Source organism: Anser anser, assembly GCF_964211835.1.
Source record: "Anser anser genome assembly, chromosome: 5".
NCBI classification, from domain to species: domain Eukaryota; kingdom Metazoa; phylum Chordata; class Aves; order Anseriformes; family Anatidae; genus Anser; species Anser anser.
The window spans coordinates 21,248,815-21,264,440 of NC_139725.1; the positions used below are offsets into that span (position 1 = coordinate 21,248,815).

At 40.0% G+C, this 15,626-nt stretch overlaps 1 long non-coding RNA gene across 4 annotated transcripts in view; it reads left to right on the top strand.

Moving 5' to 3' along the window:
• Positions 1-15,626, top strand: part of LOC310901076 — a 120,066-nt gene that overhangs the window by 57,423 nt on the left and 47,017 nt on the right. Inside the window, exon 5 of one of the 4 annotated variants that reach the window (XR_014585568.1) lies at positions 5,513-5,632. The exons of the other annotated variants lie outside the window; for them this stretch is intronic. This is a non-coding gene — a long non-coding RNA (uncharacterized lncRNA). The remainder of the gene's footprint in view (positions 1-5,512; positions 5,633-15,626) is intronic. 4 annotated transcript variants of the gene reach the window in all.

Here is a 15,626-nt window from a genome sequence, read left to right on the forward strand (position 1 = left end):
TGCTTTGTCTTTATTTCAGTCTCCCTTCCTCCAAGGCTGCTTTTGCCCCAGAGTTAACCAATGCAGAACTGAAAAACTGTCAGAGAGCATAGCACTGAAGGGGAACCTTTAGGGAGGTGCTGGTACTGGGGAAAAATCACTTTTTTTAGATCTGGTCCTGCCACGTGGCAATGATTCCTGCATGGGTAAGCTGCAGTCACAGTCCAATTGATGTTTTTTTCCAGCTTATAGATGCCTCACTGTTTTGTAGTAGCAATGTGTACCTGTATGTAATACATCCTGATTTGAGAGAAAATAAGTTTTTTTTTCCTTAGCTCTCGTGCAAATTCTTTAGTAGTAGTCCACAAACCTCAAGTGCTCTGCAAATCACATTGAGAGTCTGGTATCCAATAAAGTTAAATGCTAGGACCACGTGAAACCTTCAGATTTAAAACACTATTCTCTGATTTAGTCTTGGACGAAAGCACATCCAAACACCCCTGACTTTAATGCAGTTGACAGATCCACCTCTGTCTATTTTCTCATCTCCCTCCTTAAGCAAAGTCAGAGTGTTTTTTAAGACCGATGTAGTGTGACCAAAGTGGGAGGTGAAAGGGAGAAGTGCCAAAAGGTAAAGGAGTCAGATTCACAAAAAGGGTTAAAAAATAAACCTTTAAGAGCAACGAGTGATGCCTTGTGATATGCAACTTTTCTTTTTTAATCCAAAAGCTCTTGTTTCTAAAAATACCTAGTATTGGAAGGAGAACAATTTGCTTGCTACAAGGGGAAGCAGGCCAGCTGCTTAACAGGACATGGCAATTCTAAACAGTCCTCATCAGGAGGTGAAGCACAATACGCTGCTCAGCTGAAGTTCAAGGGCAATTTAGAGAGATGGAAAATATCTATTACTCCAAAGTGAACTTGGCTAAATTATAAGGGATTATACTTTGACTGCGTGGAAAAAAATCTCAGTAAGTTACCGGAATTTACTGGCTCCGAGTTGTTGGAAGTTCATAGCTTTTGTTCCTGATTCCTTTATTTCATGTTTCAGAGTGTTCATGTGAAACGTGAGGCTTACAGCTGCACTGAGTGGTATCACTCATTGGGATGCTGTGTTTGCTCTGACCAATTAAATAACTGAAGTCACTTCCTGCAGAAGTTTCTTTAGCTTGTTACGGGTCTGTGTAATTAGTGACCTTCACATCTCTGGGTATTATGCTTGCAGTCATATGATTTATAGTAGTTAAGAGGAAACAGAAGTATTTAATATATTTATTGCTCCCTCCCCACAAAAGTTTTTATTTTTCTGCCTCCTTTCCCCTCATCTCTCAGTCCCCTGCCCCAGTTGTGTGCACACACACATGCACACACAGCATAACCTCAGATCTCTGCACTTATTTTATTAACAGGATATAGCTCTGGAAGAGTGGTTGAACATGCAGAAACTGGAATTCAAATATCACAAATTCCTACAAGTGAGGCACAGGCATCTGCAAAAAGTATGAACTGTAATCTGAAAAACCTCTGGCAACAAAGCCAGTGAGCATCTCACTTAAGCATACTATTTTCAGTTTCTTTTGATACTTTTTATGACTTTAATGCTTTTCTTAATGCTTTAGTGGAGTAGAAGAAGCTTATGTTGAGAATAACATCAAGGGACGAGTCTATAAACTGTCTTCAAGTCTTCTTGATTCCTAGTTATGCAGGATGCGTTTCTGCTGTGATGTTGCTATATTTATATTGTGATATTTGGGTTGGCTTTTAAGAGTGAGTATTTCTATATGCATTTACTGAACGCAGTGCTTAGAACATACTTGAACATATGCATATTTCTGCATGAACATTTATTAAGCCACATTTGCTGCAGTAGTTCTGATACTGAATTCTGCATCCAGAGAGTTCCTCGTGTCTTTCTAAGCTACAGGTGTGGCCTGAAACTTTACACAGGCTTGACAGCGATATATAGGGGCACCGTATTACAAGATAATAGAGTTGATTAAAGAATGGGCAAAAAAGGGAAAAAAGGCATCTTTATGTATTTTTGTGTAGTCTTTATAGAGTGGTTATTGGATAGATGGGTTGTCTTTGAAATTACATGATTGATTAAAGTTGGTGAAATGTTCTTTCGAATGAAAACAAAAGACCAATTTTTGAAGCATTGATTCAAAAACCTGAGACCTAAGACTTTTTTTTTTTTTTGTCCAGAAAACCAGAAATATTTCTAAATTGTCTTGTGAGGCACACAAACTTATGTGTTGTCGTCCTGCTGTGTAAGTCAGCGTCTTCCCCCGCCGGCAGCTCATGGTGTTCCGCGTGCGGTCGTCCCCATATGGAAGGCACGGGCAGCTCTGCTGGCAGGACGGCCACAGAGCACAGTCCAGCCAGGGACTCCAGTACACAGAAGATGACAGGGACGAGGAAGCATTTGAGCTGATCGCTGAGTCAGTGTTTCCAAACCACCTTTTTCAAGTTTTCAGTATTAATTTTCAGCCTAGCACTGAGAATATTTTCTGAAATGTGGGAAGCGAATGTCCAAAAGTCCAGTGGTAGGCTCATTTATGCTCCTACCAGAGCTGTGGTGAAACCTTTGGACCTTACTGAAAGCATGTTTGGTAAAAGTCTGACTCAGTTTATTCACCAGGAGCTAGATCAGGCCCTTAACTAAAAGCTTTGAGCCTTTTCAGTGCTAAGTAGATGAGTTGCCTGTATTCCAACCTGTAAATAGATTGCAATTGTGGCATAAATACATCACGCATGAATGCAGACTTTGCCTTTACTTCAAACCTCCAAGTGAAACCATCGGATTCCAGAAAGTTTAAAAATTACGCATCCTCCTTTGCCATTTTATGGAGAGCTGCTAATACGATGGAATGGGCACAGGGAGACTTCCCTGTGCCAACTTGAACACAAAGGTTTTGGCTGCCTTTCAGGCTGAAAATAGTAGGTGCTTACATTTTTAATCACAGAATGAGCAAGAGCTCACGTAGACACATACACGCGCACACAACACACACGCACTGACGTGTGAATGTGGGTCTGGAGGTTTGTTGTTGACAGCAGGAACACATTCAACAGTGGCTGTCTGATTAAACAAAAGTAGGCTACAGCATGGCAAACAAATTGTGCTCTGAGTTTCTGATCTATCAGCAGCCTTGCCAAAATGCCAGCCAGCTGAAAAGGAGATTTCATTGTTTCTAATGAAACATGCTGTGCTTGCTTGTCTAGTGCGTGCTTCAGGAAGCAAATGCAACATTTGCACTGTTCCCTCTGTGCTGCTGCCTCCTTTTCTCACACATAAAACAACTGCATTAGATGCTTCCCCAGTAGCTTTATATACACTTCAATCTTTTAAGTGCGAGGAAATAACTGTTCTACCCTACAGATGAGATGTGCTGATTTCTGTGCAATTTGTGGTTACAGAAATGCTAATTGCTTAGGAAGGGAGAAATCTAAAAAGAAGCATTGTGCCCTCCTAAGTAGCCTGCATTGTTATCTTGAGAAAAATTCCTTGCACACACATACAGAAAGCTAAATGTATGGGCTTAATGCCTTAAGATTCATGAGCAGTATTGCATGAGTACAGCAGATTATCACTGGGATTTTTCTGTTGCCGAAATGCAAATAAGATGGTAGCTCTTCATGCTACTGTAATGTTTAGCTTCCTGCAAAGAGATCTGTTGTGGACCGAGACTCTTAAGATAAATATGGTAGACAAGAATCTTTTTAATCCAAGTGATTCTTATTTAACTGTGGAGTATATCAGGTGTAAGAGGAAAGACATGATCAGAAGATCTCCCTGTTGCCTCCAGGCTCAGACTGGTCATTTCCAAACCCTGGAGAATTATAGACAGGGAATCAGATAAGTAACATAAAGGGCAAATGATGCCAGAAGATCATGCAAGCAGAATCTGACCCTGCTGGTGCTAAACATTTGATAGTGGATGAGAGAAATGATCAGCAGTGACTACGGGACAGCAAGAACTGTCATAGGTTTAGAAATCGTGACCTGCGTGGAAAGTCTGGAAGAGCTGAGGCCGTCGAGAAAATAACTGCTTGGAGGGAGATGAACAACAGCATTCAGGTGGGGTGAACATGGTGCAAGCACAGAGTGGAAAGACCAACGCATGTGCCATGTCTGCTGCAGTGGTTGGCTAGAGCACAGCAACGGGTCCTTGCACTAAATGCTAAAGCTATTTTTCTAGCTATAAGATAGTCAAGTACTATGTCAAGTCAAGTTCTGTGCAGTCCCTGTCACTGGAAGTTTTGCGAGTGGCTTTTGGGACCCATGTAGAAATGGGCTGATCATCCTAAAGGGAGGAAAAGATATGGATCAAGTGCCCTCTTAAGAAACTCCTGGTTGGGAATGGGGCTGTGATTTATACCTGGTGTTCATGTGATTACCAGAGCTGTTGCTACTGCAGCAAAAAGATCAGAGCAGAAGCAAAAGGATCAGAGCAGAGCATGACCAATTGGCTTTCCCAGTTGAACTGTCTGTGTTTCCAAGTCAAAGAGCATCCTTAACACTTTCCTTTAGATGAATAAGAAATGCGCCTCAAAGTGACAGCCTGTGGCAGATGCTTAGATTCTAGAACTGACTGCAGCAAAGATCAATCTTTGTCTTTACTGGAGGGGCTTTAAGAACTGCAAACAAATCAATTGCTAGTAAATGTTAGTGACGTGAATAACGTACATATTCAGGGGTCACCTTTTAGAATTGTTGGTGGGCGTCTTTATAAGAAACCTCCTCGTGCCCAGCTAAGTTCACAGTGACAGCGAAGTATGACGCTTCTCTAGATATTCATTCTTGTGGCTGACACTGACTTCAGCTGCTGCTGTTGAAGATTCTTCCTGTAGTTTGTTATACGACCACGTATCAGCATATTTTCAAAGAAGTGTGCTATTTTATCAAATGCAGTATATTCTTCAGAAATGCATTAGTTTTAGTAAAGTTGAAAACTCTTTTTCTTCCGGTGTTTTTACAGTTGAGTAAGGAAGTCACTGGCCTGAGATGAAAGTTACTGCTACTCTTTTCATAGCTTGCAGTCCAATAGACTCTCAGTTGCTAACAATATCAACTGCATGTACATTAGTGCTTCGTTGTAAGGAGAAGCTGATCATCCCTTTTATTCCTCAAGTCATTTGAATTAGGCCATTTATCTTTCTGAACCCAGACCTTGACCCTCTTCTAGCCTCTCCCATATCTACACCCTAACCTTTACTTTTCTATTCCTGTTCTTGGACTATGAATTCTTTGGGGCTCTCTTGTTTTGCAGTGGGTGTGATGGACCACTGTTTTACAGCATGGTCTCACATTGCTACTTGGCTCAAAGATCGTGAGGATGGGAAAGGGACAGGACTGCTTTCCCAGCCTCACCTCCCATCTAGCATGTGACTGTCAAGAGTACCTATTTTTAGTATTGAATGTGTAGTCTGGACTAAGTGCATCTATGGTGCGTTAATAAAAGTATGTTGTGACTTGTGTTTCATTAGGATGTATATTTTAATACAGTTTCTTCTTCTGTTTTTGCCTAAGAGAAAATGGGTGGCTGTGTGGCTGGGATGTCGCTGTGGCACCTGCCACTGCTGAACTGTGTTCCTGAAACTGGAGCTGGGAAGGAATGAAAGGCTTTCTAGACTGTCTCCCAAACAAGAGGTTAGAGCTCTGCCTTTTGCCTATATCCAGCAGAAATGCATCTGTTGGCTTTATTCCTTGTTGACTTTATTGCTTGTTGTCTTTGTTTCTAAACTGTCTGTTTTAGGAAATAGAAAGCTCTTATGTAGGATAACCAGACATTATGGATTTTTTACTTAAAACAACACAACAATATCAACAACAAAACAATAACAAGAAAAAAACCAAACTATTCAACTGCGTTGTAACTTGAGATCCTGAATAGTGTTTTTCCTTTATGGGTCTAGAGAGCTGGGTTCCATGCTGTGCTGTAACATACTGTCACAAGAAGAGTTTTATTATTTATTCAATTTCTTACTTACTGAATAAACATTAAAATCCAACAAAGGAAACATTACTGCAGAGAGAGACAAGTAATGTTCATGATAAACATTTTGCCTGCAGGTCACCATTCAGGTCACCATTTTAATGTTAGTTTTTTTCCAGGCTTTAGTAATAAAAGATTATTTCAAGAAGCTTTTAAAATCATTTCCTTCATTTCTTTCCCCTATCACGTAGGACTAGTCTACACACAAGCTGATACGAAGAGCATTAAATGTGTTTTGGTGTTAAGTCTGCTTATAGATTGGTCTTTCCTCTTAGCTTTGAAGTCTTGCCTATACAAAGAAAATTACTGCTGATGGGTTGTGAGCAATATATGCAGTTGAGCTGATAATGAACATAACTTGTCTGCAAATGTCAACCAGGATAAACCACCTTCTACTCCTTGCAGGAATTGTGTCTGAAATACAGTTAAAACGAGAGATTTCTCAGTACAAGCATTGCTTTTTAACTGTGGACATTTGAGGATAGTTTGCTTTTCCTATGACTGTTTGCTTTCTGTGTCTTCTCATGCTGTTAGGGAAACGTAATGGTCTCCAAAGCCCTTGGGCCTTTCTAGCACTGCAAACACTACCCTGCAGGCTGGGGCAGGAGGTGATATCCCTGGCTCTGCAGGCAGACTTCGCACAGCTGATAAGAACTGTGTCCCCTTGAGACTGCATGTGGATTTCTCAGGTGATGCATTTGCTAAGGTTGCTCTGGCAGCCCTGGTATGCGTGAGTCAAAAAAAAAAAAAAAAAAGTTCATTCTTGTTGTACATATTTGGTTGTCTTGGTAACCAGAGAGTAATTCATCTGAAATGCAACTGGATAGGATAATTGATATATTTTGAGGAATGCCTACAGGCAATAATAGGGATTTATCTGCCACCAACTGTTCCAGGCTTCAGAAAAAATAAGGCTAGGCTTTGAAACAGGAACAACTGTGTTTTCTACAAGCCTGATGTAAAAGCAATATTGCCCTTCCTTGTTCCTGTCAGGGATCCCTGATGGACTTCTTTGCAACTTCTGTACAGATCAAATTGCAACTATGACTTCTGTTGAATATGTATCTTGGATAATCCAAAGAGTTTAGAAAAAGTCTGAAGTAGTGAGTTTCCCATTGTTGTTTTGTTTCTCTTATCTATGAATGAAATGCGTTGCAGCAATCTCAGAGGCTTCTGTACAGGAAATTCCCATTGACACTGATGACCCATTATAACAGATGGTATTAACAACTGGCTGTCATGCATTAAGGCCCCTGATCGATTCACTGGAGAGATCCACAGAGACCTTATGAATCTTGATCACCCAGTACATGACGTTACTTAAACCACCTTATGTTTTGAATGCCCCATTAGCTTTCCTCCAAGCCCTATGCAGGACACAGTGCAAGACCTACTTCCCAGTGAATAAGAAGTTAAAATTTCATCTGCTTTCATCTCCTTCTGCACAAAGACTGTCAGGAAGGGGTGTAAGAATGGCATGGGAAACGGGAGAGTGCTTGTGGGAAGATTGAACAGATGACCCCAGGGTCCTGAGACTCTGCGGGTACGTACTGGAGCACAGTTCTTTATGACTTCATAGTTAGCTAATTTTCTTCTTGTAATACTAACCTCTTGAGAGCAACGTTTTTGCTGATAAGCTATTCTCCCAGTGGACGTGTTTTCTCACCTGACTCAGCTTGTCCCTCCATGACTGGTGTGAGATCTCTTGCTGGACAGCATAGGAACATCTTAGAGCTTCTCCCAGTAGTTTCTTCTACACCCACACAAGAAATAAAGCTAGCATCTAACTTAAACAAGGAATGTTCAGCCTGGTTTAGGTCTGTGTATGTGAATTCATCAGACCCTTGACAGTTTAATAACATTTCTGGGATATAATATCAATTATTCTTGACATTTTATTAATTTCACCTTTTTCATTCTTGATACGGCATCTGATACCAAGAAAATTCTCCATTAATTTTAAACTAGCTCCGAATCAGGTAGAGCTGAGAATGATATCTGTATTCCTGGAGACGGAAACTATAACTTCTCAGAGTTTCCCAGGAATATAAATTCCAGTGGCAATAGATCACAAGGTCAATATGATTAGAAAAAGAAAATATTTACTTTATTATAGCAAGGCACGAAATGGTGTCTGCTTTCACCTTGAGGACCTTAGAAGGAAAATATTTCCAGAAAAAGAAAAGTTAGAGCCCTAATGAAAGCAGAAATATTTTTCACTCCCTCAAGACACTGTTTATTGTGTTAGTATACAATCCATCAACAGTAGTAAATAGACTCAATAAATAAGGTAGTCTTCTAGCACACTTGGAGATTTTTAGCTAAGAGAAATATGATTCTCTTTCTAGTACAAGACAAGATCTTTCTTTAGTCACAGAGGAGGACAGAATGAATGGATAATACGCCTATTCCTGAATCTTTATAATAAAATTTGCATCTGGTTGGCTATTGAAAATCCTCCTAAATTTATCTGGGTAGGGCTACAAATCACCTGAAAACTCATGACCTGGAGAGTTCACAAGTCACTTTGCAAATCATGCCAATAGGTCGCATGGATTTCTTAATCAGGGAAAACTTAATTTCAGTTTGGTCAAACAGTTATAGGTTTATCAGTAAACAACAGAAATCAATAAGTGTTTCATTGAGAAAAAAAAAAACAGAAAAATCTCTCGGACTAGTAGAGAGGTAATAAAAATGTATAAATAATCTAAACAGTCTGAAAATAGAAGGATTTATTGTGCAGATTATTATTATTATTATTTTTTTAAATTTGCTGATTTTTGTTCACATTTCCTCTTCCTCCTCAGCCAGTCAACTTTCAGTACAGAGAGGAATAAGAAAGAAGTGGAAGAGGAACTAATAATAATAATAGTAATAACAAATCAGGGCTTGGTCTAGGCACTGTTAAAATAATCAAAGATAGGGTAACTCAATGAGTGTATCTACATATTTATGCAGGGAAAAGATGTCTGGAGCTTTTCAACCTTGCTGACACAAGTAACAAGATCCAGTGGCTAGAAGTTGAACCTAAACAGATTCAACCTTGAAATTAGATGTACTTCTCTAGCCGTGAAACTAACTATATGCTTAGATTGTTGTCCAAAGGAAGGGAGTTGATTCACTAGGCTTTACTATTTTTAAAATGGACTACATGGACTTTATTTCAGGTTGTGGCAGGCATCTCACAGCCTCTGTGCATGGATGAGAGCCGAATATCTGCATAGCCCAAATTGCCCACTGTAGCCTGAGAGTCTCTGAAGTTGTGTTTCTGTCACAAACCCATTCTTACATGGTCCTCTGAGGAGACAGGCAGGAGAGGACTGTTTGCACTACTCTCAACATCCTTCAATCCTTGTAGCTTTGCAAGATAGCTATCATCAAATCTCATCATTCAGACTTTCACAAATTGCCTGCCTAGGTCAGGGGAAAGGCAAAGATTTACTGGCTTTTGCTTCCCCCTCATGTATTTCCCCTGGATGCACTTGAGTGAAGTTTCTTTCTTCGTTTGGATCATTAGAGATTACCTGGAGTGTTGGTAAGCACTAATGCAGTGAGATGGTGGCGGTGGGACCTTATGGTTACCTGCTTTGTCTTGTTCACACTTCCAGGGTCACACCGAGTGTCAGACTTAGGGAGTTTTTCCACAGCCTAGATTATCTGTGGTTTTGAATTTTTTCCCTGTTCTGCTACAAATTGGATGATTTACCTGTTGGATCACTGACGGCATGTTGCCTAAGCAACTCTCTGCAGGTCGCCACATACGTTTTGGACACGGGTTTGTTTGTGTTTTTTTTTCCTTTACCTGTAGCATGTGAGAGCTAAGTTGAAGTAAAATGGTTAAGTTTAACTAAAGTTTTGGGGTTTAGTGGTTTAGTACAGGGTATGTTCAAGAAACATAAAACTGCATGGGGGATGAGAAGCCAGATTAGACATTCTAATTGCTCTCTGCAGCCTCGGGCTTGAGTAAGCTGTAAATGCTCTGTACAATATGCTTGTCTGAGCTGGGGTGCCAGGCAGGCAGATGGCCAAGCACTGCAGTCCGTACAGCTCTTCTCTGTCTGACAGGGAAAGCACCTCTAGAAATGGGGTTTGCTCTGTTCTGAGTTGCTGCAACTGCTACAGACAAGTCATTCACACAGATGTGACCTTCACTTATTCCTGCTGATTTTTCCCTTGAGACAAAATAAATAGAAGTGGCTGCCTCTTACTGCTCTTGAATGACTCTCTCCTGGAGAAAGCTGAGAGGCTTGGGAAGAGCAATTCTTTGAGCTATTTTAAATCCTTTTTCCAGAAGATGAGGTGATCTGGGAAGAGAGAAAGAGTGCTAGAGCTAGTGAATGTGACCATGTGAGGGGACAGAAGAGAGAGGAAGCCTGACCATAGAAATTCAGACTGGGACCTTGTGGATGAACTGTATGGGTGTATTTTGCTGAGAGCAGGAGTGGTAACTGTACATGTTGAGGTAATCACAGCAGTGTCTTTGGTGAATAGGTTTATAAGAGCATGCTGTCAGTGCTTAACAACTACGCATCTGTACCCCTGCACCATTTTACTGCAGGTAAAGGGTGCAGTTTCAAAGTACTTGGATATAAACCACTAAGCTGTATCCTTGTAATGGCATGGGATCTTCCAGCTTATTGTCATGGGCAGCAAAATGAAAGAGCCTTGCAATACAAATTCCTTTTGTCTTAACACTTGGATTCTCTAATCTAGTCTCAATCACTTGAAAATTTGTCTCATTTTGTTAAGATACTTTCTAGCACATAGTCCATCAGGAAAACCTTATCTAAGTATTTGTGTACATTCTGAATAGAATATTATGTGTGCCTGTGTTTAAGCCTTCACCTCTGCAAGGAGGCCACAACAGTCCACTTATCCAATGTAATTGCTTAAGAATTTATATTTGCTCCTCTCCCTGAGCTGCCTCCTGCCCTAGAGGCTGTAATGAAAACTCCCATGAGTTACTGCACACCTGGATAGTTTATATCCAAGTACTTGGCTATTGTTCTCCAAATGGCAGAGGATTCAGGCTCAGAAGTATTTGGTATAAGTCTAGAAGTGAAATTGGTGGTCTTCACCCTAAAATAAGGACCATCTGTTGAGGAACTCCCCCAGACTGCGCTTCAGCTGCTCGCTTAATGCAAGGGTTACCAACTAAACACTACAGCTGCCCAGGCTGAGACAGATTCCTTCATTTCAGGAAGGATTACAAGAGTAGGCCTGAGAGAAGTCAGATAATGGTTCTCATTCATCCATTAGCAGAGCAGCAAGGCCCTTATAAGGTAAAATGTGAATTCTGGACTTTGGACCTAAGATAGAACAGGTTACTGGCCTCACAAGTAGCTTGTTGGCATTTGCAGTCCTTTAGCTCCTGTTAGCTCTCTATTTTTTATTTTTTTACATCGAGATGATATTCTCAACACAAAATCTCACAGGACACCTTGACACCTTTTTTTTTTTTTTTTTTTTTTTTTTTAAACTGGCCATAAGCAATCCCTGCTGAAGTTTACCGTGACTAGCCGGCTGCATGTGGGTGAAAACTGGAGTGTCTTGTCTCATAGCAGTCTTACCCTGAAAGAACTATTTCAAGCTCATCTTTGCTATAAAGCTAAAAATTACTGTTCTCCCTTCCTCCCTGGGTAATTTTAGGAGAGTTCCCTACATCTAAACAACTGTGCAGCTGCCACTGGGCAGAATGATTTCAAGCTAAGCAGCAGGGCAGCAAGTTTCATTTAACATTTAACATATTGTTACAGACAATGCTATTTTCTCATTATGTGTGCATTTGTTTGACAAATATTAATTTCTAAATGGGCAGTTTTAACACTATTTTCAATTTATCCTTCCTCTGAAAGAGCACGTTATTGATAATGCTGGGTCTTATGGTATGCAAAGTTATAACAATATACCTATTATTTTTTCATTACCTTCCCCTTCCAATATATTTGAAGCTGATTGTCAGTATCCATAATAGCCTTTTAAATATTGTAGAGTTTCCTGGGAAATTGGTAGGGCTGAAGCTTACAGAAACTTACAACTTCTTCAAAGACGAATATTAAAACAGTTATTTTGAAATCCAGTTGTGCTGTCTGCCTTGCTTATCTCTTGCAGTGGAAAAAGCCCCTGGCCCTCTATGGGGATCCTCTTCAAAGAAAGCGGAACATGGACCACACACAATATTGTAGCCTACGTTGAATTATTAAGATAGTCTGCTGCTCTCTTGCAGCAGGGTCAGAAGTCTTCAGTCCAAGTCCATATTTTATCTTTCCAGGTTTTCTGTCTGTTACTACAAAACCTGCAGCTGACAATACTCAGTGTAGCCTCTGAAGGACTCCTGAGCACTGTTGTTATAGTTGTGTTCTTTGATTGCTTTGGAGATGCCATAAAATGAGTAGGGATAATTGAAAAACTACTAAAACAAAGTCAAAGGTGGCAATTTGAAAAGAGAGAGTCCTTGACTGTTTTCCAGACTGCTTCCAGTGTTTCAATCTTCCCTCTATAGTTTCCCTCTATGCAGCTATCTTTAGGATCAAGACAATGGTCTCAATTTTATTTCATGGGAAATATTTTTGTTTACTAGAAGTAAAATGAATTCACTTGCACTATAGAGATTTCCTCTGCAATACTAGAGAGTGAGTGAGTAAGACCTGTTGAAAATACTGTTCCCGTGGACTACTTACTTTTGGAATTCCAGTTCTGATTAAAATGAATTTACAATGTGATAAATTTAGACAAATACTAACCTTAGAATTAGGAATATAGGTTTGGAGGGGAACTCCTGGATTGTTGGAGTTACAACTGAAGGTTCTGTCAACAGTTTGAATAATGGGGGGATGAGGAGACTAATAAACATCACCTGCTCCATTTGGAGTTCATGTTCTTCAGAGGTGGGAGCCATCAGCTAGATCTTACTAGTGCTTTGTAAGTATATGTTGATTTTTTTTTTACATTTCTCAAAACATTTTGCCTGATAAAATCCTGGTATTCCGTTTCACCCTTTCACATCTGAATTTTATTGGTGTGTCAGCATTCATGATCTTGTGCTTGGTACTTATGACATTCACCCCATCTGCCTCGTTCCAGTCTTGAAGGTCATTCAGCTTTTTTCCAAGAACAGTATGATATTTCTCTGTATTGATGCCTTTATATTTGGACACACCAGCATTTTAATGGTACAATCATATTTTTGCACCAGATTCATTAAACAAATTTTGAATCAAACTTATTCTTAGACATAGTCCTGAGAAACTGCCTATATATTTCCCTTTACATCCAGGATTTTCATTTCCCTGTGATTTCCCCTTTAGCCCGTTCTTCTTCTAACTTGTAATCTAATGTTATATTAGTCCTTGGCTTCTGATAGAATGATTCCTTTTTCATGCCACACCATACTTGTTATTGTACCAGTGTCCACGTAGGCTGAATCAGCTGCCTCTCCTCAGCCTTTTAATAATTACTTATGTTTAGTCTTGCATGTTCTACTTTTAATATACCTGTGCGGCATTTCTTTCCACTTCCTTCCATGTCTGTAATTATGCTTTCCATCAAAGATTGTTCTAAAATGTTGTGTACAATTGTGGTCAGGCTAATGATCCTCTATTTAACCACGTTATGTTTCTTCCTCCTTTGTGGTTCCCTGGCTGTATGACCTTTTGGAAGATTTGACAATGAATTCTGTGTAGTGGACCTTCAACTTCAGAAACCATTTCTTTTGGGGGCTCAGAGTTACCAAGTAGAATGCATGGAGGTCTTTGGCCTCTCTCCACTCTGACAAACTACCTTTGGTTCCTATTTTTGTTCTTTTTAGCTGTTCTTCCTTTACATCCCTATTCAACTTTTCCAAGATATTTGATAATTCACATAAAGACATCTGGGATTTGGTCTAAACGGTGGTTATCTTTAACTTCTATCCTACTCCATTGTGATTTCAATGCTTGCCCTTACTTTATTTTTATAAGCCTGAACATATTATGTTGCTATCTTTTAGAATGTCTATCCACAGTCTAATTTATTTAATTTAGTCTAATTTTAAAAACTAACAGAATTGTCCAGTTTTTCCCATGAGGTTTTGATTTCTGTAACTTAGAGATAGATTTTATGTTTTAAAGCATCTGGCAAAAGAAATACCGTGGGATCAAAACAGTTGATATTTGTTTCTGGTTAGAAAGATGTCATATCAGATTACTGAGTTTTACCCACTTGGATATTTCATTGGAATTGGCAGCCAGGTGAGGTTTCACCTTCCCTTTCCTGAGTTTTTGGAGGATTCCTTGCATGGCTCGTAAATATTTTGAGTTTTCTTCAGTGTTTTATTGGAGGAATAGAGAGGAGTAAAGCACGAAAGCATGATAAACAGGAATTTTCTCACCTAGTATCAGATGTAGCCCCAAAGCTCTAAACTCTTCAGCAATAACGATTTTTTTTTTTTTCCTTCTTAATCAACTTGTTTTCCATGGTAGATATGTTCCTGTTGTTCCTGTTATGTTCTGGTTCACCATACATTCCAATAATTTCCAAGGTAACAGAATTCTGAGTTTTAACATAAAAAACTGCACAGCTAAGAAAAAGATTAAAATAAAGGACATGATTTTTTCTTGAGTCTCATCTAAAGCAAGATTGATAGAGTGATTATTGTGGGGATAGAGACAAGAGAAGAAAGACAAGACAGTTCTAGGGCTATCTGATTGAGTTTGTGTACAAAAGATTTTCATTGGCCTTAATCCATTTTGCTTCAGTTTGGAACTTTGACGACTTTTTTTAAGATGGTATAGTTTTCCCAGGTGGTTAGGCCTCACCTGGAGTACTGTGTCCAGTTCTGGGCTCCCTGGTACAAAAAAGACAGGGATCTCCTGGAAAGAGTCCAGCGGAGGGCCACAAAGATGATACGGGGCCTGGAGCATCTTCCCTATGAGGAAAGGCTGAGAGACCTGGGTCTGTTCAGCCTTGAGAAAAGAAGACTGAGAGGGGATCTTATGAATGTTTACAGATACCTTAAGTGTGGGAGACAGAGGGATTTGGCCAACCTCTTCAGTGGTTTGTGGGGACAGAACAAGGGGCAATGGCCAAAAAATGGATCACAGGAAGTTCCGCACCAACATGCAAAAGAACTTCACGGTAAAGGTGACGGAGCACTGGAACAGGTTGCCTAGGGAGATTGTAGAGTCTCCTTCTCTGGAGATATTCAAGGCCCATCTGGACACCTACCTGGGCAACCTGCTCTAGGGGACCTGCTTTGGCAGGGGGGTTGGACCCGATGATCTCTTGAGGTCCCTTCCAACCCCTACAGTTCTGTGATTCCCAGGGTGATAAAACAATTACAATTAGCTTATTTGCACTGCTATCCAAACCTCATAATTAACAGTGAGATTTTGAGGCAGTGGTCTTTGTTTATTACATCTGTTGCCTAAGAGCACCTGGCGTAGTCCAGGAGGACATGTAGAGACTTCGGAGGAAAAATAAGCAATCCCTGCCTGAGAAGCTGGGAACAATCAGGGAAAGGTTTATGGAGTAATGTGCTAAAATGGAGTTTTGATATATATTGTTCTGGTGCATAAATTTTCACAGCGGCCTTCTTTCTTCACAGGGGCAGGTTTTATCTTGAATTAATAAACGTTGCAGTACCCAGTGAAATGAATATTGAGGGTCTTG